Below are 26,748 nucleotides of genomic sequence, written 5' to 3'. Positions count from 1 at the left end.
CTCTCTCTCTCTCTCTCTCTCTCTCTCTCTCTCTCTCTCTCTCTCTCTCTCTCTCTCTGTGAAAGAGAGAGACAGACAGACAGAAAGAGAGAGACAGAGTCAGGGAAACAGAGAGCATAATGATGAAACAGAGCTGTGTTATCCTAGGAAGTCCTAGGTAATTACCCGCCTGAATTTCTCCTGGAGTTTCTGGATAGTGCCAGATGTGCTCAGGCCTCTGTGCACCACCCCACAGAGCAGGCATCCAGAGCCAACCTCCTCTTCCTGGCTGTTCCTCACGTCTGGGAACACATCAAAGGAGGCTTGATATTCATAACCGCTGTGAGTCATTTTCACATAGAGCTGCAGGGAGCTGCCTGCACTGCTGCTTGCTGTATTCAACCCTTTGTAGGAGCAGCTGAGCTAAACCAATCCCCTATTATGGGCAAGAGTAGAGCCCTCCTGGGAGACCTGATTTGCACCCCACACCCCTATGTTGAATATAAAAGCTCTTTTTAAAATTTTAGAAATAGTTATTAAAACATTCTCAGTCTTAGACTAGGCCTCTCCAGCACCCGGGGAACAGCTTAGCAGGTTCCTTCCACAAGGGTGTGGCCACCCCAGGCCCTGTTGTTGGTGTCAATGACATCTGAAGCCTCCCAGTTTGTTTCCTTCAGAGGACAAAGAATGTCAACTAGAGTCCAACCACAGCCACAATTCTTCTCTCTGGAAGACAAGTGTTGCTGGGTCCTGCTGAGCTGGCCTGTTGTTGGAAACAGTGTCCTGTGTGCCATTCTTTGAGGACTGACAGAAGCTTGGGAAAGTAAAGCTGCAAGATGGTGGAGCTGGAAGAGGACTCAGTTATCATCTAATTCCAGGACCTCAAGTTACACATCACAAAGGAGGCACGGACAGGGTGCAGGCTGTTTGAGGGCACATAGACTGGCAGAATCTCTGGCATATGGAGTCATTCTAAGGGGCCTGGCAAACAGTGGCAGGTCACCTTAGTGTCCATGGAGGGCTAAAGAGAAGAAAGGGTTGAGGTCCAGGAGAGATGAAGCTGTTTCTCAGTTCCATGCCCGTGTTTCTCTGGGTGGAAAGTGACTGAATTATTTGCCTCAATATCAGGATTTTAATGAATGACGCTGAGAAGTCCTGGTAACCGCGGGCTTTGTGGTTAATGGAGGACAGTACAGTTTCTTAGCAGGCCAAAGAGGGATGCCTGGATTTGTAACCTGTTCTCAGAAGCCACCCAGGGCTTCTGAATACCCTGGGTTAGAAGAAATCAATAGGGAATTGTTGTACTGGGTAAGTGGTGGGAAAATTATAGAAATACAGAAATGAAGCAGCCAAATTGGCTGGCTTCAGACCTGGGACATAGCCCACAGCTGTGTCTTTCAGGCTGTGTTGTTTCTGCAGCTGGCAGGAGCCCTACTTTTGTTTCGGGCAGCTTAGAAAGCAAGTCCCCATGTGTAGGTGCATCTTGATGCATTCTGGCCATGCGGTATCCTTTCAGTCTGCTCAGCAGCAAGTACAGTTTGCTCTTTAAAATGCCCCAGAGCTCCCTTTCCCACTTGGGATTTGTGGTGAAAGGTCAGACCATGGAGCTTGTCTCGTGGTAATAAGGGTTCTAGATAAATGAACCCCCAAGGTCTGCCAAGGAGATGAGAGAGCAGCAGACACCCCAGGGGGAGGAATGTGGCAGCAGAAAGCTACATAGGGTCTCTGGCCTTTTGCTAGTAATTTGTCCTGTACCTCAACTTGGTGATGCCTTGTAGTCTGTAAGTCCACACCTCTATGTCATTCTGCTTACCCTACCCCCTTGTTATTACCTGTCAACAATAGTAGCCAGCAACTTAAAGGACAACTGCAGCAGGATGCAGTGAGTGACTGGGTAGCTGCCTCCTGTTTAATAAACAGAGAAAGATTGCTGTGTAGCATCTCTCCATATGCTGTGGCATCTGTAACTGGCATGTAAGGGACTCATTTTCCTCACATATCTCATTAAAGATGCAAAGCAAAATGGAGGGCTTCAAGCCCAGCTCTCCAGGAGCCTTGCCGGTACCTCACATTTCTTACCATCTGCTGCCATCTAGTGGCCCCTGACTCTTCTTCATTGAATGATCAGAATCAGATGCTGCCTTAGGTCTGGCATAAGACAGTTCGATTTAGAACAATGAAGTAGAACAAAATGATAATCATGGTCTCCTCAGATCTCTTGCTATCAATTGATGCCCATCTGGGCCACCCGAGACTGCCTCCCGGATCGGGAGAGCCCCCTCCCAATAGATTCCCTAACTGAACTCATTCTAAATGTAAATTATAAGAATTTAGCATACATACTTGGCAGATCTTGGGAGCCTCAAGGCAAATTCTTTGGCCAAGACACTGGATCCCCTTCACCTCATGCTAAATTCTTTATATATTAAAAACTCCTCAAAGGTTGGCAAGAAAAAGGCTTGAACAGAAAGGGAACCCCATGTGTCTTTTCTGCAGTCCATCCACTTACTTCCATATAGAACCCCCAGAGGCTTATGCTAGTCCAGGGCTAGCATTGCTCCAAGTACCACATTTCCTGAGTCTGACCTTGTCTGCTCCATTGTCTGTGTCGGCATCAGAATGTGTTCTCAGCCTTGATCCATATGCTTGAGGTTCCGGGGAGCTAGAAAACACCCCCTAGGAAGGCATAATGCAAAATGAAGAGATGAACTTATTGCAACTCATGAGCATGGCAAGTGGCAACCGGGCAGGGCACACAGCAGCTGTGGGTTTATGCACAGGGTGCAGGTGCTTGTGCACCACTGTGTGCTCATAACAGAAGAGGATGGAAGCTACTACTGGGCTGGGGACCTAGACACAAAGAATGATGTTCCTTTTTTTGGTCCTTAAACCAAGCAGTTAATGTCTTTTTCCATAAGCCTTGACGTGCGCTCATTAATTTCACTAATTGATTCATTCTTTCATATGTACTAGACATTTCAATATTCAGCAAACTAGACACAAAACGTAGTGCATGACGCAGTCTGAATCCTTAAAGATATTGCTGTTAGAGCAGGGAGAGAGAAAGAAAGATGACAGTCACGGTGGCATTAAATCTCCAAATGGAAAAAACATTTACACGGAAAATTGGGTCTCACTAAAGACTGGATCACAGGAGTAGACAAGTCAAACTGCCCAGGGAATCAAGATAGTAAAATGTTCTCTAAAATGTATGGGCTCTTAAAGTCCCAATATCCTCCAGCCTGTTCTCTAGCTGTCAGCTATCTTCCCCAGAGAAGAAGGACAATGAGTGACACGGGTGATGGGGGGAGGGAGGGAAGCAGGTGTGGAGGTGGGGTACTCCAGAGGCCAAATACATTGAAATACAACACATTCCTCCCCTTCTTGATATTACTATTCGTGCATTGATTGGCATGTTCATTCATCATTCATTCAAGAATCCGGTACTGTCCCAGCACTGACATTACGGACACAACAACCACAACAAAAGATTTTCAGGTTTTCACACCAGCTGACAGAGGAGGCCAATTCACTGCTGTTGTTTGCCCCCATCTTCTGGTACTTCATTAGTTAAGTATATGTCCACATTTGATGCTTATAGGTGTCTGCTTATTGCAGTCCTCACTTTCTCCCTGATGCACATAGTGTCCTGCTCGTTTTTCCTCACAATTTCATCAATCTTTGTTCTTAGGGTGACTGTGTAGGCTCCCAGGCACTGCCATCTGGCAGGGGGTGGTCATAGAGAACACTGCATTTGCAATATAGAAATAGTCTTCAAATAAAGAAAGGAAAGAACCTCTTGGTTAAAAGCAAATTAGACTCCATTCTGCAATGTTGTTTGATATGCCTTAGGAGGAGGAAATTCGATTATGCCAAAATTTCAAAAGCCTGGGCTCCTATGATAAAGGCATTTATATTCCCTGATGATAATGCCCAGTGAAAGAGGACTATTCTGAGACCAGGCAGTTGAGGGAGAGATTTTATGTAATTTAAATTTACACAGATTTGGTCTCTTAAATTTACTGACAAGCAGCAAGAAGCTTTGATACCAGCTCTCCAGGAACGAAACCTTTAACAGAAAAATGTTGGTCAGAAAGAGCTCAAAAGAGCGGATGTAATATTGTTTCTTTAGTCTTCAGAATACATGTGTGGGAAAATAATTTGTTCAGTCCATGTTGGACAGTAGCTCATGCCATTTATTACCTTGTTTTTTCTTTCATTCTTGCCTCTAGTTAGAACAACTTTAGACTTGCCTTTCCCCTCACCTTTGTCTCAGTGCCTAGTTTCCTTCTTAGCAGGCCATATGGGACCAGGGACTGAGGTAAAATACAGCCTGAAGTCTCATCCTTTGCCAGTCCTGTTGCTGGGGGGGGGGTCTTTGTATTCCAAGGCATAGCTTACCAAGGAACGGTTGGTACTAGGTGGCCTGTGATTTTCTGTAGCTTCTGGGACCTGAGACACAGCTGGTTGTCTATTTTCCCTGGTGACCTGCAGACAGACTGGGTCACAATGGTATTTTCCTCTCTTCCTGCATAGACAGGTCTTAATCTAAGACCCATGGTGGAGTGAAAGACCCGAGTCTCTGTCTGAAAATATCGTAAAAGGGAAGTGAGCTGAGTTTCATGGGCTCGTTGGGGTGTCTATTGCTGTCACCCTTGGTTGTTCTTGTTGAGCTCATGCTTAGGCAGTCTGGGTAGGATTGTGCTGACATTCCTAGTTTCACCAAAAGAAAAGCAGTCATCTGCTTTGTATCAGGGTCTTGCATAAACAATTCTTGGCTCCAATACTGCTTTATAATCTTTGGTCCTAGGTAAGATTCTAGGCCTTTCTGAGGGTTGGGGGTGTGTGTGCCATCAGTTTCCTTGTTATAAAGTCAAAAGCCCAAAGCATGTCATTAACTGGACACCGACCCCAAGTGCCTAGGAGCAGGGGGCAGGTCCCACCTTATTTCCCTAGTGTACTTAGGCCATGTGTGTCCTTAAGCAGTATGCCAGTCTCTAGGAACAAGCTGCAGCTGGTCCACCGGTTTGCCACATACAAAAATGGGAGGGGAGTCACAGAGAAGCTTCCTCCCGGGCTCTGAGTCACACTGGATGATGAGCAGCATTAAGTCATTTGGCTACTCTGCCTAACTTCCTTTGTGTTTAAACGATGATTTTGTTTTTGTAGAATCACCAGGAGTTGGTGACATGGTGAAAGAGGAGGTATCTCCTAAATATGTCTTTCAGTATTTGTCGTCCCACCATCACAATATCCCTGCATCCTTTGGTCTCCACTTGCATATGTCTCTCTATTGATCACCATCACTGGTACATGGAATGGAAAGAAACTGTGTCCCCTGAAGCTCCTAGTCTGAGTCAGTAGATGGTTCTCATGTGAAGGCAGTCAGGTATTCAGGCTTCTAGGTGCACAAGAAGGTTATTCTTTTCTACCAAGGAAATGGCCAGGTTTAAATTCAAAGACCACAATAGTTCAGGAATAAGTCCCAGCCCCTGAGGATCCCTGCTGTCTCTGGCAGCCTATTCCTCTCCCTGATGGGTATGGATGCAGTAGGAAAGGACAGTCTTTATATGGAATTGCTGAACAGGAATTCTATATTTGGCCTTATTTCTACATTTCAATTTCGTTGTCTTCAAGACAAGGTCTCACAATATAGCTCTGACTGTCCAGGGACTCACTATGTGGACCAGGGTGGCCTTGAACTCACAGAGATCTACCTGCTTCTGCTTCCCAAGTGCTGGAATTAAAGGTTATGTGCCACTATGCCTGGCTCTACATTTCAGTTTTGTAGATGAGGAATCTGAGCCTCAAATTAGGTGCCTAGAACAAGGTCATTCGCCTAGCAAGTAGTGGCGACAAAGTAAAAACTGGATCTTTGCCTTCTCCAGCATACATGCTGCTGCTGCTGAATCTGACCCCTGTGAAACATCAAAAGTTCTGTATCTGCCACCGCACCAGTGGGTAAAGCTTCCATTCTTAGTGTTAATCTCAAAGGTTAAATTCTAACCCTCAAGCTCATTTCCATTAATAACCCATTATGATCAGTCATGTAAGCTCAAGTGCTTTTGAATATATTTGTATTTTTGGACTACTAGTTTATGTGCTCTTCTTCCTAAATGAGACACGTAGCACATAAAGCCGCGCCTCCTTTGTTGACATGTCAATTTTAACTCAGCTTCTCAGTATGATATTTCAGTCATTCTGGAGCATTAACAGTTCCCAAAGTTTGATGTGCCAATTCTCCAAGGAACAAATTTGCATTTTAACTTGTGCCTTCAGTGGCTGAACTCCAAAGGATGACTAATGAAGAGATCTCAGATCTCACGGCAGGTTGATGGGTATGTAATTCGTTTTGTGTAGTGTGTGTGTGTGTGTGTGTGTGTGTTAAATTTTGCCATGTACATGATAGCTCTATGGGCAAGTCTAATTCTGTCCTACAATGATGAAACCTGCTGAGACGCCATTCTGCTTTTTGGTAAAACTATGGAGCAGCACCTAGTATCCTGTCAGTGTATGGATATCAGTGTCTGCTGCAGGCCCTGCCAAGGCTTCTGCTGCTGCTGCTGTGAGTGTCATCAGAGCTCAGAGAGTACAGACAGGATCACTTGGAGGAGGAATTCTTCCTGGAGCAAGAAGCTCTTACAAAAGGAATCCTAAAAATCTTTGACCAGACTTTTCCCCAGTTCCCTATGGATTAGTAGAAGACATAAGAGTCCTCAGTACACAGGGCTCCTCAGGGAGCCTCGGCACTCACTCTAGGCCTTGTTGCTTACTGTATTCCCACCTCTTTGACAAAATTCCAGCTGATTCTGGAAGACAAGAGTTCTCACTAGACCACTGAAAGAACAAATGCCTCTGGGTGGATTCCAACTGGAGTCATGGCACATTCTACTTATGGTGAAGCAGAAGGTGACATGAAACTTGGAGGATGGGGGAAGTGTTCCTTTGTGGGACCATCATCACTAGAGAGACTGTAGCAAAGAAAATGCACTCTTAAGGGAGCCTCAGGCAACGATGTCCTTGAGATGTCAAGCGAGATCTTTAACCTGCTCTTGTTGAGCATATCCCTTACCCTAGGCAACATCACTTTTCTCTGATAGTCCTGAAGCTTGAGAGTGGATTGAAAATTAATTGAACAAGTGAGTTGATGGGCAACCCTGCCTAAATTAGGGAAAAGGCACCTCAGAAGTTATGTAGCTCTGGCCTCTATCAGTAGAGGTCAGATGAAGAACAAATTTTTTCACTAGACCCCATGCTAATGCCTTTCAAATATATTTCCTTCTGGTACCTACTTTGTCTGGAATACTCCACGGGCCTCTACATCTCCAGCTCTTTCTCACTAATGTAAAATAAGCTCATTGGAATGAGCGGAGAGGATGGTTTTACTTTGACTTAAACACTAATGAGCACTTTCACTTTGTCATAGTGTAAATATTAAAGTTATAAGAGACAGCCCAGGGACGAATTAATTACTTTAAAGACCCAAAGTGCTTGCACAGTGTCTAAACCTCTGTGCTGGGGAGCTATATCCTCATTGATCCAGAACTCCTGGCTCTCTGAAACCAAAGTCTCCAAGTACTCCCAGGTGCCAGCCAGGATAGAACTCCTCGAATCCCAAGGGATGTGGAAACTGGAAAGTTTATAGTCTTTTATGCAACTCATCAGCTTATAAGTGGGAAACAGAATGTGGAAAGTGCCCAGATCTACAATTAGTTCTGAAGGGCCATGATTGGAACACAGGTCTGAACCTGTCCAGTTGAGTCCTCTTCTCACCCTCCATGTTGGTGGGAAAGAACAATGGTCAGAACAGTGAGATTTCACAGAGCATACAGTGATTTCATTTCTCAAATGGAATCATCACCACCTCTTTGTAGTGTTCTGCTCCTGGGTGGGTGGACACGGTATTTACTCACCGCTTTCTATTTTACTATAAAAACATCTGTAATCATTCCCTTTTAATTCTAGAACTATTGATAAAGTAACTCTTTGGTTGCACTGATCGTTTTTTAAAAGGAAAGGCAGGAGCCCAGGATGAATTGCTTTCTGCCACCTGCCAGGCTTATCTTTGAACACACGTCACTTAAATCCTCATGGCTTAGCAGAAATGACCTGTGTAACTGGTGTCAGAATTACTGAGTTTATTTGAACTTTTCAGGGAATCGTGGCCAAACATGATCTGCTGGATCTGGAGTAGCTGACATGGCACAGTCATATATTAAGAATAAAACAGGCTGGGTTCCTTTCACTTGTCTGATGAGAAAGGACTGGGAAGCTCGTCTTAACAATGGAAGAAGTAGGCTTTTGGGGATGTGTGTTTTGTAGAAGTATGGTAGTCTTTAGGTTTACAGGCTAATGGGAGTGATTAGTGGCTTAAACTGGAAACTGTTGAATCTCTCCCATTGTTGATGTCATTCTCACATCCACCTTAAAGGTTTTGCTTCAGCTGTGTTACAAAGCTGAAGGACTTTATGTGCTTGAGCTGTGCAGAAAACATGAAACCGGAGCAGAAGCAATGCAAATCCATCCATCTGGAACACGGAGTGGTATCTGACTCAGAGACTGGAGGCAGCAAAAGAGCCAGATATGGTATGAAGACAGAGAGGCCAGGACTTCCTACTCAGTCACCTGACTGACATCTGTAGGTTCAGACTTAGTGTTAGCGCAAACGGCCTCCAAGTGTCTGTAAAGCAATCCAAGCAAACCGATAGCATCACATGCTCAAGAAGTATTTTTCAAGGCTACAGGGAGTCTAGTGCTGAACTTCTTGGCTGTGTGAACTTCAAATTAGTGATTTTTAAAAGTCAGGGCAAAACATTGTGATTTTGCTGTTTTAGATTGCCTGACACTTGAGCTTATTGTGGAGCCTTGCCGAGGACATTTGGTCTGACGAAGCTTTTACTTGGTAACGGTTCTTGCTCGTTTTTTATTTGTCATTTGCGTGGCCATTTCTTACTCCACTTAGCTCAGTCTGGTCACAGGGGCTTTCAGTGCCTTATGCTGACTATGTGCTTCTCAGAACAGACGAAGGGCCTGCAGCTTGTTGCCTTTTGCCCCTTTGCTGTGATTTCTACCTGCTTTGCCAACCTCTTTCCTTGATGCTCTGGAAGGATTTAGAAATAAGCATTATTTTACTTTTGAGTAAGAGTAGTTTACTAAGCAGATTAACTTGTGTTTCTAAACTGAAATAGCAGAGAACTTCACTTGAAGTTTGAAGAGTTAAATTCAGAAAAGGGGCAGTTCTACTTTCTGTAGTAGTTAACAAATGCTACGAACAATTTGTTCCAGGGTCAGAGCACATGGCTGTGTACTTTACAGAAATTCAGTAGAGAGACATATATTCATGACTACTCGCTTTCAGAGCCAATACGAATGTCCTAATGTCACAATATCATAACCTACTGTTTAAAAGATACTTTTTCAGATGTTTTGTTTTCTCATTTTAAAAGTATTTAAATGATTTTTTTTTTAGCACTATTCACAACAGCTATGAAAACAACCAACATGTCCAGCAACAGAGACCCGGACAAACACAGTGGGCCATGCACACACAACAAAATGTTTAGTTGTAAAGAATATGATTATGTCATTTTCAAGACAGTGGATGCTACTGGAGATAGTTATATTTAATTAAATCACAGAAAGACAAATTCACATCGTTTGTCATTTGTAGATTGCAATCTTTATAGTTTATAGTAACATCTATATAATGTCACTAAACTGAAGCAAAGCTATTTTGGGGGGAGGGAAAAGGAGCATTACCCAAAGTACCTTATATATGTACACGAAGGAAGTGATCAAAGATCCCCCATCAGAGAAAGCAGCTATGCAGTCAGTAGATTTCCTTGTAGGCTTTGGTTTTAAGTGCATTTTCTTACATTGCTAGGAAACTTCATATTGTGTATTAAATTTTATGATAACTCTTTCCCATTTATATTACAGCAAAAATATTTTCCCCCAGTGATTTGAAGCTGTTCAAAGTGTAATCTTTGAATGTTATTTTTAATTATAAACTGACAAATTATAGCTGTATATATTTATGGGCTACAAAGTGATACGATGATTCATGAATAACATTATAAAATATCTAAATCAATGTAATTAGCATATTTATCATCTCAAAGGCTTATTTTTTTGTAGTAAGATAGGAATGTACACATTATTTACCATATTTATCACACTCTAATGTCTCTCCTGTCTGACTGAGGCTTGGCACTCTTTATATCTTTATTCTCCTGGCATCCCTGCCTCTGGTACCCACATTCCACACTCTGCTTCCTCTGTCTGCCTGTTTTAGAAGTCACATGAGGAAGAACCATGTTTGTTCTTCTGTGCCTGGCCTTTTCTCCAGTTTCATCCATGTTTCTGCAAAGGACAAAACTTATTTCATTTAAAGAACTGGATACTGTCCTATCTGTGTGTCCTTGCCTTATTTTCCTGTCTGTGGCTTGGCTATAGATACTTAGGTTGGTCTCATCACTTGGCTACTGTCAATGAAGCTGCAGTAGACACAGTGCCTTCAAATCTTTTGGGTAGGCATCTAGAACTGTTATTTCTGGATCACATGCTAATTCTATTTTTAGTTGTTTTTTGAAGAGTCTTCACACAGCGTTTCCAAATGGCTCTACTAATGAGCATCCCCCAGCAGTGTGCAAATGCTCCCTCTCATTTGCATCTTCACCACATTTGCCTTTCTTCTTTTAGATAAAAGTCATCCTGACAGGTTTGATATGCTGATTGTATTTTTTTAAAAAAGCATATTGATATTTGTTTTATGTATATGAGTGTTTTGCTCCCTGACTGTCTAGGTACTATGTGTGGACATTGTCTGAAGAGGCCAGAAGAGGGATTTGGATATCCTGACAGCAGAGCTGTGGGCCACCTTGTGGATGGTGGGAATCAAATTTGGATCTGCCAGAGCAGTCAATGCTCTTAACCACTGAGCCACCTCTTCAGCCCCTGATTCTGGTTTTAGTTTGCACTTCCAGTGTGACTGACTAGTGCTATTGGCACTTTACTTATTGCTATTAATATGTCTTATTTTTAGAGACATCTACTCAGATTCCTTAGCCACTTAAATCCAATGATTTGTTTTCTTTTTATGGGGTATTTTGGACATTGATCCTTTATCAGATGCATGGCCTGAAAAACAGTTTATTCCATCTGATAAGTTGTCTCCTTAGTAATCATTTCCTTTTATGTTAGACACACTTTCATTGTTGTGACAGAGTATCTGTCATGGGAAACGTCAGAGGGGAAAGACTTATTTTAGCTCTCAGGTTTGAGGGTTAAGCCTATCGTCATTTGCTCTGTCTTGAGACATAGAGGTATGATGTACTATGGCAGAAGCAAAGCATTGTGGGGCTCACTCACCTTGTGGTAGTCAGAAAGGGGGGCGGGGACCAGGAATTAGGCATTGCTCAGGACCCACACAGTGACTACCTTTTCCAGTTAGGCCTACTTCCTAAATTGCTACCATCTCTCCAAACACTACCTTCACTGGGAACTTCTGGCTTTATTGAAGACTCAGTTGTGTCATGTGATTTTTTTCTGGAACTGTCTTATTGAGAAGATGTTTCGCTGAAGCAGACTTGGGAGAAGATGTTTTGTTGAGAGCAGACATGTGGTGTTTTTCTGGAAGTTGCCTGGTGAAAGAGCATGTGATGTTTTATTAGAGTAGATGTTTGAGAGGTGGGTGATGTTTGGAAAGAGTATAAGTATAACCCAACAGACAGTGGATGGCACTCTTGCATTGGTTTGCCCTGCAACTCTTTGCTGGTCATCGTTGGTATTCACTGATGCTTGTCTTTGCTGATGACATTCTTGCATTGATTTGTCTCGCTTTTTTTGCTTGTCATGACTCCATAGAAAGAAATGCACCAAAGAACTTCTTGTGGTATTCTGGTTGCTTCTTGCCACTTCAACGGACTCTTGCTGATTGATGGAGCCTTGTGGTTTCTTCTGTATTGAGCCCCTGATACTGATTCGTGTTTGGTGGTTGCTAAGTTGAATGGACAGCTACTGCTGATTTGTGTTTGGTATTTTGCTAGTGGACTGGACTGTTGACAAGGAAGACTGGAATTGACCCAAAGAATTATTTTTAAACAGGCTCACAACCTCTGTTTCCTATTAATCTTTCTTTTCCCCTACCTCTGGTGGGTGGTGGGTTAAAAGGGAGGTTGAAGAATTAAAGAGTCATAATTAAAGTAGGTTTTGAAAAATGTAAGCCTACAATCACCACTATCAGGGAACCGAAGTTTTAACACATGAGTCTAGGGGGATATTTCAAATTCAGACAGGAAAATTTTGTCTTTGATTGCTAAGAACTTTTGATCATGTCATAATGAAAACTTTACTTAACTTGTCTCCAAAGTCTGAGTCTAAGTCTGAAGTCTCCTGTGATATCCAAGGTATACTCTTATCTGTGAGCCCTTCTAAAACACAAAAGTTACATACTTCCAAATGTAAGAGCACAAAGTAAACTCTCCTGTATCAAAAGGGAGGACTGGGGAGATGAGAGTGGGGCTCCCAGAAATGACATTAGATCCCTTTTTGCAGTGACTGGGTCACTTGGTGTCATGATGTAAGCTTTATCAGGCTTGGACAATCTCACCCTACTGCAGGCCTCAGATTCTCTCTTGCATTGACTCCATTCATTGCCCTGGTTCTCCCTGACAGAGGTCCCACATTCGGGCACTATCAGCAGCTTTAGGCTTCTACTGTAGATAAGGTTCATGAGTTACTCCCTCCAGCTACCTGCAGGGAATCCTCTCACCCTATCACACATTGCCTGCCTTTCAGGAGGTTCATTGAAACGTCAGGAGAACCCTTCACAGTCCTAAAGACTCCCATCTAGATGCAAAAACAGATTCTTACAGATTGTTTTAAGGTCTCCTATCACCTTGAGCAGTAACCAAAATCCTTTAGACCATGTCTTGGGAAGCTGAGCACAGAGAAGCATATCCCGAGGGCTTCGAAGTTAAATTGGTATTGTGATACAGCTACCAGCAAGATTACTTTTTTTTGGATTGTTTATTAGAAATATCAGTCCTTGGGATTAACAGGAAGAAAGGGGTTTCATTTGGAGAAGATGACAGATTTTCCAATTTCTTCCCTCAATTTTGAGTTGAGAATGTAATGCCTTGAATTCATTATTGTTTCTCCAGATTCTGCATGGCACTTTGAAGTCATTCAAGAATGTAGCAACACTCTCTATTCCCCTCTTCCCACTATTGTTCTGTGGCAACGGTTACCTGGTAATATAACACTTTGCCTCTTACAGGGACCAATTCCTATCAGTGACTACTGGTGTCTTGTTCACCACTGAGATCAACATCAAACTTTTGTCTTTGATTTCATCTCTGGGATTACTGGAATCAGCTCCAGACATAATAATTATTTCAATCATCGAGGGAAAGAAAACTATTATGAACGTTGCAGAATCAAGAAATAACAGAGTCGTTGTAGAATCAGACCTTATATACATGGAAGGAGAGAACTAGCAGACAGGAAAAGAATAGAGAAATGGTAACCTATCTGCCCCGAAGCAAGAGCACAATGGACTCACTGAGGCTAGGAGGAAACCTAAGCAGGTTAACACACACCATTGACATGGACTAGAAGTGTGAGTCACATGGAACCGTGTGTGGAATGTTACCATCACTTTTCTGGATGCACACCCAAGCATCTGGTGAGGCACCTGCAGTTACTGATGGTAGTAAATTCAGGGAAAGTTGGGCATGGTAGCAGCACATGCCTATAATTCCAGAGCTTGGGATGTAGACAGGAGGAAAGCCTCAGTTACATAGCAAGTTCAAAACCAGTCTGGAATCATAGAAATCTAAAATCAACCAATAAATCAATTAGAATCTAAGTAACCAAGAAATTATCATAATGTGAAAAAGCAGAGCATTGGCCACATGGCAGGAGTGAGCAGAGTTTACTGATTGAAATGATATAAAACTTAAGTTGGGAAACATCACCAAATTGCTAGTACTGCTCACAATACATAGTCTTAATATCACAACACTTAAACTTTGTGAAATGTATATTACATGTTTTGCATATTGTTTTACTGAAAACACATATTTAACTCCCATAAAAACATGAAGAAAAGTCTAGAGTGCTACATATTCTAAGGGTGAGAGGCATTACAAATAGCTTCTTTTGCAGCCTTTAGGAGCAGTCCTAGGAGCTCAAGTACACTAGGAACTCGGTCTAGTACTGAGATACCCCCTAGACAACTATCATAAGTAGTTTTCAAGTATGTCTTTTAATTTATCCTTGTCACTATCATAGTTTATATACAGGTCTTGGAAATACACTTAAAGTAATGAAAACTGTGCCTCTATAAAGATATTTATAAAGATTATTTGAAATCACACAAAAACTTAAAATATGGAAACGCTTCGCTTTCTAAATTCTCCCAGCAGAAATCTAAATAATTGATTCTTGGTTCTTTTAACCCCTGATTTTACTCTGGTGACTTCAAAGCACTATAATAATTGAATCAATAGATGGCTACCAGATTATATTTTTTTCCTGCCCTGAGAGATAAATCCAGAGTCTAGGATTAATATCTTAAGACATAATGATCCAGGAGACAGTAATGGTCAATAACATCCAAACAGGAGAGGGTGTTTACTGTGGAGAATTGGGAGTCTCTTCCCTTTGGCTTCTTAGAACCTAAGAAAACTGTCAGATGTTCTCGCCCTCCCAAGCTATTTAACAGTGAAACATTTATGCTTGTCTTTGAAAGGATTCATACACAAAAGATGGGGAAGCAAGACCTAAATGGAAATTACAATGTGAATATACTGGCATCTGGGGTGAGCCTGACCCTTGTCTCACTTTGGGTTCATAAGCTGACATGAGCTCAAGTTGGTCCCCTCTGTTGGCTTGTAAAGGGCACTCACCATCTTGGTCCTGTACCTGAGGCCCAGTTGTTCTAACCAAGGAACTGCCTCTGCAGGTTCCTTTAGCCAACAACCTACACTACTACATTCCAAAGCCGTTTGAAAACAAGTACAATTTTGTAAGTGAAGGAAAAGATGTAACTGAATTGTCAAATGACTCATTTGAGTTCAGTAATACTAATGAAAGTAGAAAAATTAACCATTATAGCAGAGCTAGATCAAGGGCCACCTTGACTGAGGAATGGATGTTCAGACAAAATTGAGATTTAAAAACTATGTATAAGTTGTTAATGAATAATTGAAAAAAAATCATTGGTGCTGAAAATTAAAAATGCAAGTAAAAATAACTATTCACATCAAATTAATGTCTCACATTTAAAAATAATCACTGCTAACTGTGGCCTAATTGAACAAAATAAGGACATTTGTTGTTATTAATGTTAAGATTACAAATTTATGGAGTATCACAGTAGATCCTGTGGTATTACATTTCATGAGATTTTTTACAATGATCTACCTCTTGAGCTATCTAAGAAGTTTCAAAGATGCTCGTTAAATGTTTATTATGCTTTCAAATAATTAGAAGTAAAATAAATATCCCGATTGGAATATTATGCCAGTACTAAAAATTAGATATTTTTTCCCCAATGTGGCTGTGCACATCTTTAATTCCAGCATTTGAGAAGCAGAGGCAGGCTCTGTTAGTTTGTGGTCATCCTGGTCTACATAGTGAGTTCCAGGTCAGCCAAGGCTGCTATATAGTGAGACATTGTCTTAAAAAAAAAAGTTTTTTTTTAAACTTTAAATATACAGGCAACAAAAAGCAAAATTAAAAATAATAATAGATTGAACACATTAAAGCAGAGCCATTGTGGTTTAAATGTTAAGTGGTCCCACAAACCCGTGTGCTAAACAAAGCCTTTTTTCCCAGCTTCTGGTGTTATCTTGGGATCCACGGAAGATGTAGAACTCAGGGCCCCTGTGAAGGGAATGAGTCACTCGAGTCACTCTGGGTGCCACCTTTTGAGAGCATCTTGTCCTTCCTCACCTCTCCTCCCTTAGCCACCATGCTGTGAGTAGCTTCTGCCACAGGCTCCCACCTGATGGCTTACCCAGGCCCAGAATCAACAGAGCCATCAATTATGAGCAGATTTGGCTCCAAAATCATGAGCCAGAAAAGTCCTTTCTCTTTTAAAATTTCTCCCAGGCATTGTATAATTTTAAAAAGTGGTGTCAAAGAAATGGGGTCCTTGTTTTGACTAAAGCTGACTGCATGATTCTTAATCCTCTGGAATTGTTTGAAGGGGAAATTTGGAAGAGTTTGGAGAGGTAAGCCCCAAGACGATGTAGGTAGAGATCTTAAGTGATTCCTGAAGAAGCTCGAAGGACCTGGACGCCAATAGGAGGGCAGCCAGTAAGGAGCATATTTGTGACATTTCAGACAAAAACAGGGACTTTGTTGGGAACCAGACTAAAGTCCATTCTTGTCATATTCTGGCAAAGAATTTGTCTGTATTTTGTCTGTATCCTGATACTTTGTGGGAGACTGAGTTTAAAGGTGAGACATTTAGTAATGTGCCAGGTGAGACTGTAAGACTGTCGAATTCAGGCTGTGACATGATTGTGGATAGACGCTTCCATTCGGAATTACAGTTGACCTAAGAAACTTGCAGTTTGGTCAAAATGGCTCTCTAAAAACAAGACTAAAGAAGTCCTGTTTTCTGATAAGATTGGTGCTATTAAAAGGAAGCTAAGTACTTGGTAATGGGCAACAGGAAGCCTTGGGGGCATTATCAGGGATTAACAAGGCTTTAGCAACCTCAGGATGACAGGTGTGAAATTTTGAACTCATTCAAAGGGCTCTCTTGAGAAGAGAATGCTTCCAGGCCACTATGCTTATTCACATAGGGCCATCTAAGTCTTAGTGCTGAATCTTGATACAGACCTATCTGGGGCAAGAATTAATAAGTAAGCTACCCCAGTATACTACACAGAGATCCTCTCAACCTAAAAGGTTCTGTGATTTATTGTGGTGGGGTACTCATCTATGTTAAGTATGGATTTACCTTTTCTATCTGAAGAATTTGAACTAGTAGTAGGTTTGGCTTTAAGGCATACACAAACAATGGAGTCTCACACACAGAACATCCAACCAGAGACTTATTTTGTAACTGCAGTTGAATCAGATACCATACTTCTTGGAAATTATCATCTTCACAAGATACTAGAATGTCTCACTAAGTCTAGCATTTAGTCTGAGTCATTTAGCACTGACTGAGTCCGTGCATTACAAAGATGGGGTGCTATAGTTCTGGGTTTAATATACTCATCAAACTAGAAATGTCTATGCCTCTGTGTCTCTAATTGGAAGAATTTGTGAGTTTCTTTTCTTTTCAAGCAAGAGGTAGTAGCAAGAGTTACCTGCTTCACTTCTAATGACCTATGAGGTCTTTCATGGTTCCAGTTCCCATATCTTGAAATCAGTGGGGTTGGGGGGGGCTGGTACTCTAATTATTCTTGATATGACAAAAGTCCCATAAAATAACAAATTACAGCTTGAAGGAAACAACACAACCTAGACTGAAAGGGAAGCCCTGCTCCTCACATACACTGGACCTGCAGGACCAGGAAACCCACAGTGTAGTGTAAGAGTCTCAGGGAGTACCAGAAAAGATTTCCAGCCACTTCTCCTGCACATGTCAGAAACCCTCAACACTGAGATCTTCCTCCCCTATACAGCACACTGTGGAACTTGCTAGAGCCAAAGGGACAACTTTCAATTCTGTGTACCCATACCAGCATTTAATTCTGAGTTTTCTTTTTTATTTCTTATTTTCCCTTATTTAGTTTCTACTCTTGCTTATGTGTCACATAATAACTTTGTCTAGTTTTTGAAATATCTGTTTGTCTTTTGTAAGGTTTAGGACTGTTTCTCTTATGTTTTTCTATCCAGTTTACTGTAAGGCATTCTTACTACATTCTTCGATCACATATCAGGTTCTCCTTTCTTATTCCTGTGTCTTTCCTTTTTCTCTTCTTTATTCCTTCTTGGCACATCTTACTTGTAATCTTCCATTCATAGCTTTAGCAACACATGGCCCTAACTATGTCCCAGATTCACCTTCCTGATTACCCACTATGATTGTTTTGTGTATTATCCAGGTTGATGTAATATTTCATCCTTCTTACCCACCCTACATCCTTTCTACTCCCAATCAGAATATATACTCTCCTTATATTTATTCTCTAACAGTTAATAAAGTCAAAGGTACTGTGGGACTGTAATGGCCCAGGGTTACAGATGAAGACTTGAAGGGTCGAGGAAGCTTCAACCCCAGATGCCTCAAATGAGGACGGCAGGAGTTGGCTGTCTCTCCTCTCTCAACCTGGTGCCATAAAGCCAGCTCCCCCACCATCAACCCAGGAATTTATTATCCTGAGAGTTACTATGTTTCACTCCTTATTTGACCTTATGAGCCCTCTGTTCCCCACTACAGCTCCTGAGTATGTAGATAAAATATCTTACAACACCCCTGCCCTGGCCAATGATACGTGACCACACAAACCTTGCCCCAGAGACCCTGGGGACCTCTTTAGGGGCATACATATCCCTTTCTTTCCCATTGCCTGCACACTCATTGGTGACTGAGATCCTGCTCTGCACCCACCTGTGCCCAGTTAAGCTAAGCTTCCCTCCCTCCAGTCCAGCTTAGTGCACAACAGGCCTGGCTACCCCAAGGGGGTAACTGGACACAGGGTGGCAAGGTACCACTGTTTTTAATTGGCTAACATAACACTTGTATTGTGATAATTTTCAGCATCCGTGGTTACTCTTGAAGCTAACATCATGCTCAGGGAGAACATAGAACTTATACTGAGAACCCACAGCTGCTGGGTTGCAGAATTCTTTTCTGAATTATACATTCAACACTATCATATCCGAGTTCCACTTGAACGTTTTGCATGGTACAGGTATTTCCAGTTGTGTTCAGTTTTTAGCATGTGACATAATTTTATCTCTCTGTGGCTGAAAAAAGCTCCACTGCATATAGATATTATATTTTCTTTATTCATTCATCTGTGGATGAACTCTTGGGCTGTGAATAGGCTAATTCTTACATTAATAATTATCTCTACACCAATAAGTATGGAAAATCCATTGTGTGTGCAGAGCCCTAATGTAAGCAAAAAAGGCAACAAAGGTATTGTGTCTATCTTCAAAGTGTGTGCAGTCTACCATGAAATATTCATATTAACATAGAATCTAGGAGTAGGCTGAGAGTCTCAGAAGTGAGAATTAATGAACTGGTACTGATGGGCATTGTGTGTATTATAGCTCTCTGAAGAGAAATGAATATATTGATAATAGGATTCTGTACATAGTTGTATCAACAATAAAATGATAGAATACATCCCTAGCTCTAAATTTTCACAACTCAATGGTCCTTAATCTGGTAACTCATTCCTCAGAAGACCTGCTTACCTCAAAGTATTATTTATGAGGATACAGTGAAGTGTCAGAAAAGCTTTGTAAATTATAAATGATGCTACAAATGTAAGAATTACTAAAAAGAAATGTATGATAAGCATGATTTGAATGTTTGTTGAATAAATGAATTAGAAAATAAAAATACACTTCAAACACATTCATTATATGGCTAACTAAATTGTCTCTTGGCCCCCAATTATAAGATTATTGTCAACTCAGTCTTTTTATATTTTCACATTATTGGAGTTCATATCTTAATTCCCCTTTTTAGTGTCTCAGATTTATGGCTTGTTATAAAAAACAACAGATAAAGAGAAAGAGAAATTGGAGAGTCAGTGTCATGTTTTGCGATAAAGAACATCATTTATTTATTCAGAACTTCATTTATTGAATAATTCAGTGAAAGTCTTGTGCTTTATGATGCTAATATTCTGGTGAGTAGCCAGACAAGAAGTATACAGGCAAGTAGATAATTTATCTGTTAATGATGTTTGCCATGAAAGAATAAGACAAGATAAGAGCAAGATGCACTGTCGGGTGAGTGCTACCTTATATAAATTTGACAGAAAGACCTCTCTAGTGAGGTGTCATTAAGCCAGAGGTGTGATGGAGAAAGTTATCTGGGGCAAGAATATTCATGACAAAGACATTGAGATGAAGATTTCTTGAGCATTCAAGGAATCTCATAGGTATGTTCAAACTGTAGCCCATGGGCAACATACAGCCAAGCGTGGCTTTGAATGCTGTCCAACAGAAAATCATCAACTGACTTAAAACATCATGAGATTAAAAAAAAATCTGATTGTTCAATACTTGAGAATAACTTTATAGATTACAATGTTGTGTCACCTCAAAAGACTGGACCACATTAACTGGTGGCTAAATGTGGTGACAGGATGATAAAGGTGAAGAAAAACAGGAAATAGCAAATGAATTTTTTGTCCTGTTCTATATGGTTTTAGGTATACCAAGGATGAATAAGACATATTATCTCCTATCAAGGAATAGCATATTCTAGAGAATTCAGGCTCTAGAGAGTATGGAGATAATATCTATTTTGGATGTCTATAAAGTTCAAAGAAGACATGGAAAAGGGAGGTTTAGGGAGACTCTGAATTTTGCCTGGGAGTTAAGGAGGATTTCAGAGAGGGTGTTGATGATGTTGACACTCCAAACAGAGGATAGAATGCAGGCAAGGGTGGGAGCCAGAGGAGTGCTAACTCACATTTCCTGGGTTTGGTAGCTTGGCATCTCTAGAGTGTCATGGCTGATGAGAGTATGCCAGCTGATCAAGTTGGATAGGTAGCCATGTAGGCTTTCCAAGTCTTAAGAAAGTTGAAAAATGAAGCAACATTTAAAGAAATTTAATTTTTAATTGTGTCACAAAGGGACTTGTTCAACAGCAGTTTCTAGTGGAGGAAAAGGAGCTCAGACAGGGGAATGAAGGAATGCTATGCTTTAGGCATTACAGTTTCGATTACTCAAGGGTCATGTTGCCTAAAGGCAGTTAGATGTGTATGTCTTGAGCAAGATAATGATTAAAGACATTGTTAGTTATGGACATATATGTATTAGTTGCAGTCATTGTGTGGACAGAGAAGCAGATTGAGGTTGGGTGGAGCAAGAAACTCAGCAGCATTTAAAGCAGGAAGGAGATGTGTTGACTCTTTAGGAGTTGCCATTTTATCATTGACTTCATTTTATTCTAATATCCTATTTTTCAGTCCTTCCTGAGTGGACTGTGGACCCTTGGAACAATGTAATTATAGATCATTGGTTTGTAATTGTCCTGGTGCCTTTAACATGCACACTTAGTATATGTATACTTAAGTGGATGACCAAATAATTACTTAATTTAAGGATTTTGTGGCTTAATATTTCTACTCTGTGCACCCATCATTGAGTGTGACATTGTCAAGGGCAGCCTTGCTTATACACTGAAGGCCTAAAATCAGCAATAGGCCTAAGTGGGCCTGCTAACACAAAGTCATGGGTCTTTGTGGAAAAACACTAAAACAGATAGCTATAGGATATTGTAAACAGGCAGCTTTGGTGGAAATTTACCAGCCTGGAAGAGAACAAGTAATCATAGGTCTTGTGAATAGTCATAGACCTTGGGTAGCCTTGGTGGATAGTACCAACTTAGATAAGGACAAGTGAATCATAGGTAGAGTTATAGTGACCTGTCCTGTGAACCTTTACCCAGCTGACACTCTGTTCTGGAAGATATCTATACTCTCCCTGAACACCTACACTCCTTCGTCATCATCTTCCCCACATCCTGCCTTTTTGTGTATATAATCCCCATGTGAAAAAAGTAAAATTGTCAGTTTGATCAGCCTATAGACAAGCCGTGATTCTTTGCGTCTGTCTGTCTGTTTTCCCCCCACTCTCTTTCAGGTGATCTCCCTGGATCCCCGGACCCCTGTTTAATGCCCTGCTGGACAGGACAAGACCTCTCATGATAGTTTTTTTGATCTTTTTACTTTTATCTTTACTTTTATCTCAGTCTCTCTGTGTCTCCCCCTCCTCCTACATCGTCCCCCCCACCCCCATTTCTCCAACATGACCTCAAACTAGCCTGACTCCATATTCTGTGCAAAGCTGGGGTTGACTTCATCATCTTTCGATCCTCTATGCTGGAACTACAGGCACGGACCATCTAACTTGGTTTATGTGGTGCTAGAGACGGAAGGCAGGGGTTTGTGCATGATAGACAAGCACTCTATCAACTGAGCTACATCCTCAGCTTCTGGTTTTTGTTTTTCTTGGGGGGGCAGGGTTTCACAATGAAGACCAGGCTGGTCTTAAATTTGCAATCTTCCTGCCTGTCTTCTCAGGTCTGGTGTCACAGACATGTGATACTATGTCTAGCTTTTTAATACTTTTTTTTTTTTCTGAGACAGGGTTTCTCTGTATAGCCCTGGATGTCCTGGAACTCACTTTGTAGACCAGGCTGGCCTCGAACTCAGAAACCCGCCTGCCTCTGTCTCTCAAGTGCTGGGATTAAAGGCGTGTGCCACCACTGCCCAGCTTTTTATTACTTCTTTACTGTGCAGTGACACACATTTATCAAAAATAGAGAAGAGGAAAGATAAAAAAGTGTTTTTCATTCCACTGTTAGGAAAAACTATTGTTAAGATTTTCATGTCTGTTCTTTTAGATCACTGCTATCAATAGAAACACTGCAAACTCCAGGAATAGTTTGAAACACTACAAACTACAGGAATAGTTTTATTGTGTTTTTTTTTTCAGAAAATACATTAAAAGAATTAATTAGAAAGTTAATGCTGAGGATTGAACCAGGGGCTTGCTCTTGTTAGGCAAGCACTATACCAATAAGGTATATCTGTAGATATACTAATATTTTAATGATATATTTTATTTAGCCTAACATACACTCAATAGCATCATTTCAATATACAGTCAATGCACAAAGAACTGACAAGACTGTGTCCACTCTTTTCTTCATACTGTGTTTGAAGTCCAGTGTGTTTTATTCTTACACAACCAGTCACAGCTCAGCCATTCAACAGACATATCTAGACATAAAACCATAATTCTATAAAAGTTAGATTCTATAAAACTTTCAGTTTATAAGTCTTTTAAATAAAAATTTTAATTTATAACAGTTTGGGCTTTCTGAGATCCCTTATCACAACACTCAGTGTCATATAGTTAGTCCTCAAAGTCAATGCTTTATTAGACTTCTTAGACTTTACTCTTGTCCTTGTGCTGTTCTAGAACCCCCTCCAAGACACCACATTAGTTTATTCATCAGGTCTCCTTAGGCTTTGTTTGCCTATGACAGTTGCTATGACTATTTCTAAGACTGTTGCTTTCGGTCATCTTAGCAGTTTTAAATAGATACTGGTCACTTATTTTAGAGACTCCTCAACAGAGATTTTTGTATGACGTTCTCATCATGTTTAGATTGGAGTTAGGAGTTTTGAGGAAAAAGACCAGAAGCTCTGTGCTACTAGCCCTTCCCTGATTCCCTTGGATCTGTGGATGAAATACACACACACACACACACACACACACACACACACACACACACACACAGAAATATAATTTTCAACCTGCCTTATGATTTAATTGCTGGGAGTTTCTAATTTCCTGCCTGAGGAAACAACCTATGGATGCTCTGCCTAAGATCTCACATAGCTGGTTACCTTTTTCTCTCTCCAAAGCACGGTGAAACTCCCCCTCTCTCCCCTGCTTCTGCTAGCTTGCCAGTGGAGACCCAGAAGTCCCACCTATTCAGCCCAGGTCATTGGTTGCTAGCATCTTTATTGATGGATCAAGAACCAATTGGGGAATAGGACCTTAGCATCAGAGCCACCCCTACAGGTCATGTATTATTTTTCATCATATAACATGATTAAGGTTGCATGGTGTGAACATAACTTATCTGTGGATGCAAAATTTCATCACTGGATTGAGACAATGTCCAGATTTCACTATATACAACTATTGTTTTCACTCCTCTTTACTGCTGCTCTTTAGAAGATCGCTAGTTGAGACTGATTAGGAATGGAACTTATGTCCTATCTCTTTGTATACTGGGGAATGCACATAAATTACTTACAACGCTTCTTCCTGGGGGAATCTCTCATTCTTCCCCGATTTATCCAACTATTTATTTATAACTAGCATTGAATGACACAGTACTAGTTATAAAAATCTCTTTCCCTGTCTCTGTATTTTTCTCTCACCCTGATGTTGGTCTGTATCTCATACTTTCTCCATTCTCTCTCTCTCTCTCTCTCTCTCTCTCTCTCTCTCTCTCTCTCTCTCCCTCCCTCCTTCCCTCCCTCCCTCCCTCCCTCCCTCCCTCCCTCCTCTCTCTTATATTTTCTCTACCTCTGTATGTCTCTTATTTATTTGTAAAATGTATTTATCCATCCAATCATTTATAACCAGTATTGAGTCATGGATTTGTTTTATTCTCTGCATTTTTACTCAATACTACTTTATGCATGCTATTGCTTAGACTGTTTTGATTTGGGCAAAAGGAAGCTTTATCTAGTGGTTCAAAATTTGAATCCAGATTTGTGGCATTCCCTTGAAGATGACCACTTTTGTACTTATAAGTTGACTTGATTACTTGTTAAGCCTTTATTTTCTAACTCTGTTTTCTTCTGTGTTTTAGATTGTCTGGAATACTATCTTCGGTCACCAACTCTGAATGACCAGCTATTATGGTTGATTTTAATGTCAACTTGTCACAAATTAGAATTCCCTGAGCAGGGAGCCTTGACTGAAGCTGCCCTGATTGCTTTAATCAATGTGGGAAGACCCACCCTGCTGGGGCCGCACTTCCTGGTAGCAGTCCATATGAAAAGGGCATGGCAGGAAGAAGATCATTTGCCTTTTGCTATATTGGCATCACCCTTGCTGGTGATAGAGTTGATTTATCCTGTTGCGGCTGTTACAGAACCAGTGTTTTCAGACTTCTACTGTGGACTAAGGAGCTCTCTAGGAACATTTAAGGGTTGAGCACCAGATTATGATTGCTGAGACTGCTTGCGAACTGAGCAGTCCTAGATTGTTGGCCTCTTCAGTAAGACACAGCTTCTGTGGGACTGTTTTAACTGCTGAGCCACTAAGCCTCAAGGACTGTGTTACCACCAAGTTCTCAACCTCTCAGGTACGATTCAGCTGTTATTACAATTTTAACATAAGCCAACTTTGTGTGTCTGTATATTTATATATGAACACACACACACACACACACACACACACACACACACACACACACCATTGCTTCTTTCCCTTAGAGAACACTGATCACCAGCCAAATATTTGTATTAATGATTGACCATTCATGCCCAAACCAACACCTTGAGATTTATATTCTAAAACACCACTACTAATTAACATTCTTTTGGAATAATAGTCTTGTTTAAAAGAAAACTCAATAATTTTAGAAACTATCTAGTCCTACTTTCTTATTTTAAAAACAAGAGAAAGTATTGAAACACAAAAATAAGAGAAAGTATTGTTTTGCAAACAAACAAACAAACAAACAGCTGACACACATGCTTCGGTTTTAGTATTCTTTGCTCTGTTCACACTACCTGGTTCTCTTACACTCTGAACTGACAAGGTGCAGAAAGCCTAAAATTCCCACCTGTGTAGAGACAGAAAATTGCTTTTTTCTAGCCTGCTAAGCTCTTTGAATGGCTTATGAGTGAAATTGACATAAGACAAATTAATAGGAGAAAACCAATTTAATTACATCTATGTTCATGGGAGTTCAACAAAAATATAAGACTCAATGAAAGGACAACGTGGTGGAGCCTCACATGTCACCATGAGCTACAAGGAGGAAGATGGGTTTGGGTGTTAGGACTAGTGAGAGAGACCAAGACAAATGTGGATGTGAGGGGAGAAAATGTATGACGAATTTAATATTGTTTTATTATGTATACAAAAGCCTCTGGATTACAAGAGCTACCTCTGAGTAGCTCTCTTCCTGGTGTAGATACATTTACTAATGAAAATTTTCTTTGTAAGAGAGCAATTCACACTGTATCTTATGAAACTATAGGGGGCATAAAGATTTTTTCCTGTATTTTTTTTCTTTTTTTTTTAAATTTAAACTAATGAAAATGCCAAAGTGAAATAATTTGAGCTGACATGTTCTGAACCAGTTGCCTGCGGTTAATAGATTACACTGCACAGGAACTCATAACACATATATGATTATGTATATATATGTGTGTGTATGTGTGTATATTTATATTCATATACAGAAACATATACATGTCTTCTTCATTTTTCCTCCTTTTTGTGTCTGTGTGGCCAGAGGTCCTATTAGCTCTATTTCTGGAAATAGAATCAGGGATGTGGAACAACTTGGAGTAGCTGAAGAGAGTATAGAAAAAGTCCCTGGACTTCTTCCCAGGCAGGCCAGTCTTCAAGCTAAAGAAGCTTCCTGAGAGCCCTTGACATTTTGAGATAAAGCCAGATGCACCTGTGAGGGCAGTCTGGCAAAACTCTAGTAAGCACGGCTCCATCTGTCTTATGCCGAGGTGAGGGGCCTCCCAGCTGCTTCTGTTGGAAGTGTCTAGCAGTACCACTTCTCTGATTTTGTCAGTCTTTGTCAGTTTCTGTAGTTTCTTCCGTGAGGAGAAGCAAACACGTGTCTGGGAAGATGGCTTAGTGGTTGAGACAACAATGAGGACTTGTAACAAGTGTAGTTTGGTCTTATGGATGGATACCTGTCACTCCAGCAGTGTGAGAGGCAGAGACTGGAAGATGTCTGGGCTCAATGTTAGCTTAGCTGAACAAAATGAAGTCCAGATTGAGAGAGAGAGAGAGAGAGAGAGAGAGAGAGAGAGAGAGAGAGAGAGAGAGAGA

General features: G+C 41.0%; 1 gene segment (V, D, J or C); it reads right to left on the bottom strand.

Moving 5' to 3' along the window:
* Positions 1–26,748, bottom strand: part of LOC114639722 — a 586,704-nt gene that overhangs the window by 158,012 nt on the left and 401,944 nt on the right.

Source organism: Grammomys surdaster, unplaced genomic scaffold (assembly GCF_004785775.1).
Source record: "Grammomys surdaster isolate TR1022 unplaced genomic scaffold, NIH_TR_1.0 125750, whole genome shotgun sequence".
NCBI classification, from domain to species: Eukaryota; Metazoa; Chordata; class Mammalia; order Rodentia; family Muridae; genus Grammomys; species Grammomys surdaster.
The sequence above is the reverse complement of the archived record's forward strand: the minus strand, read 5'-3'. Positions and strand labels throughout refer to the sequence as shown.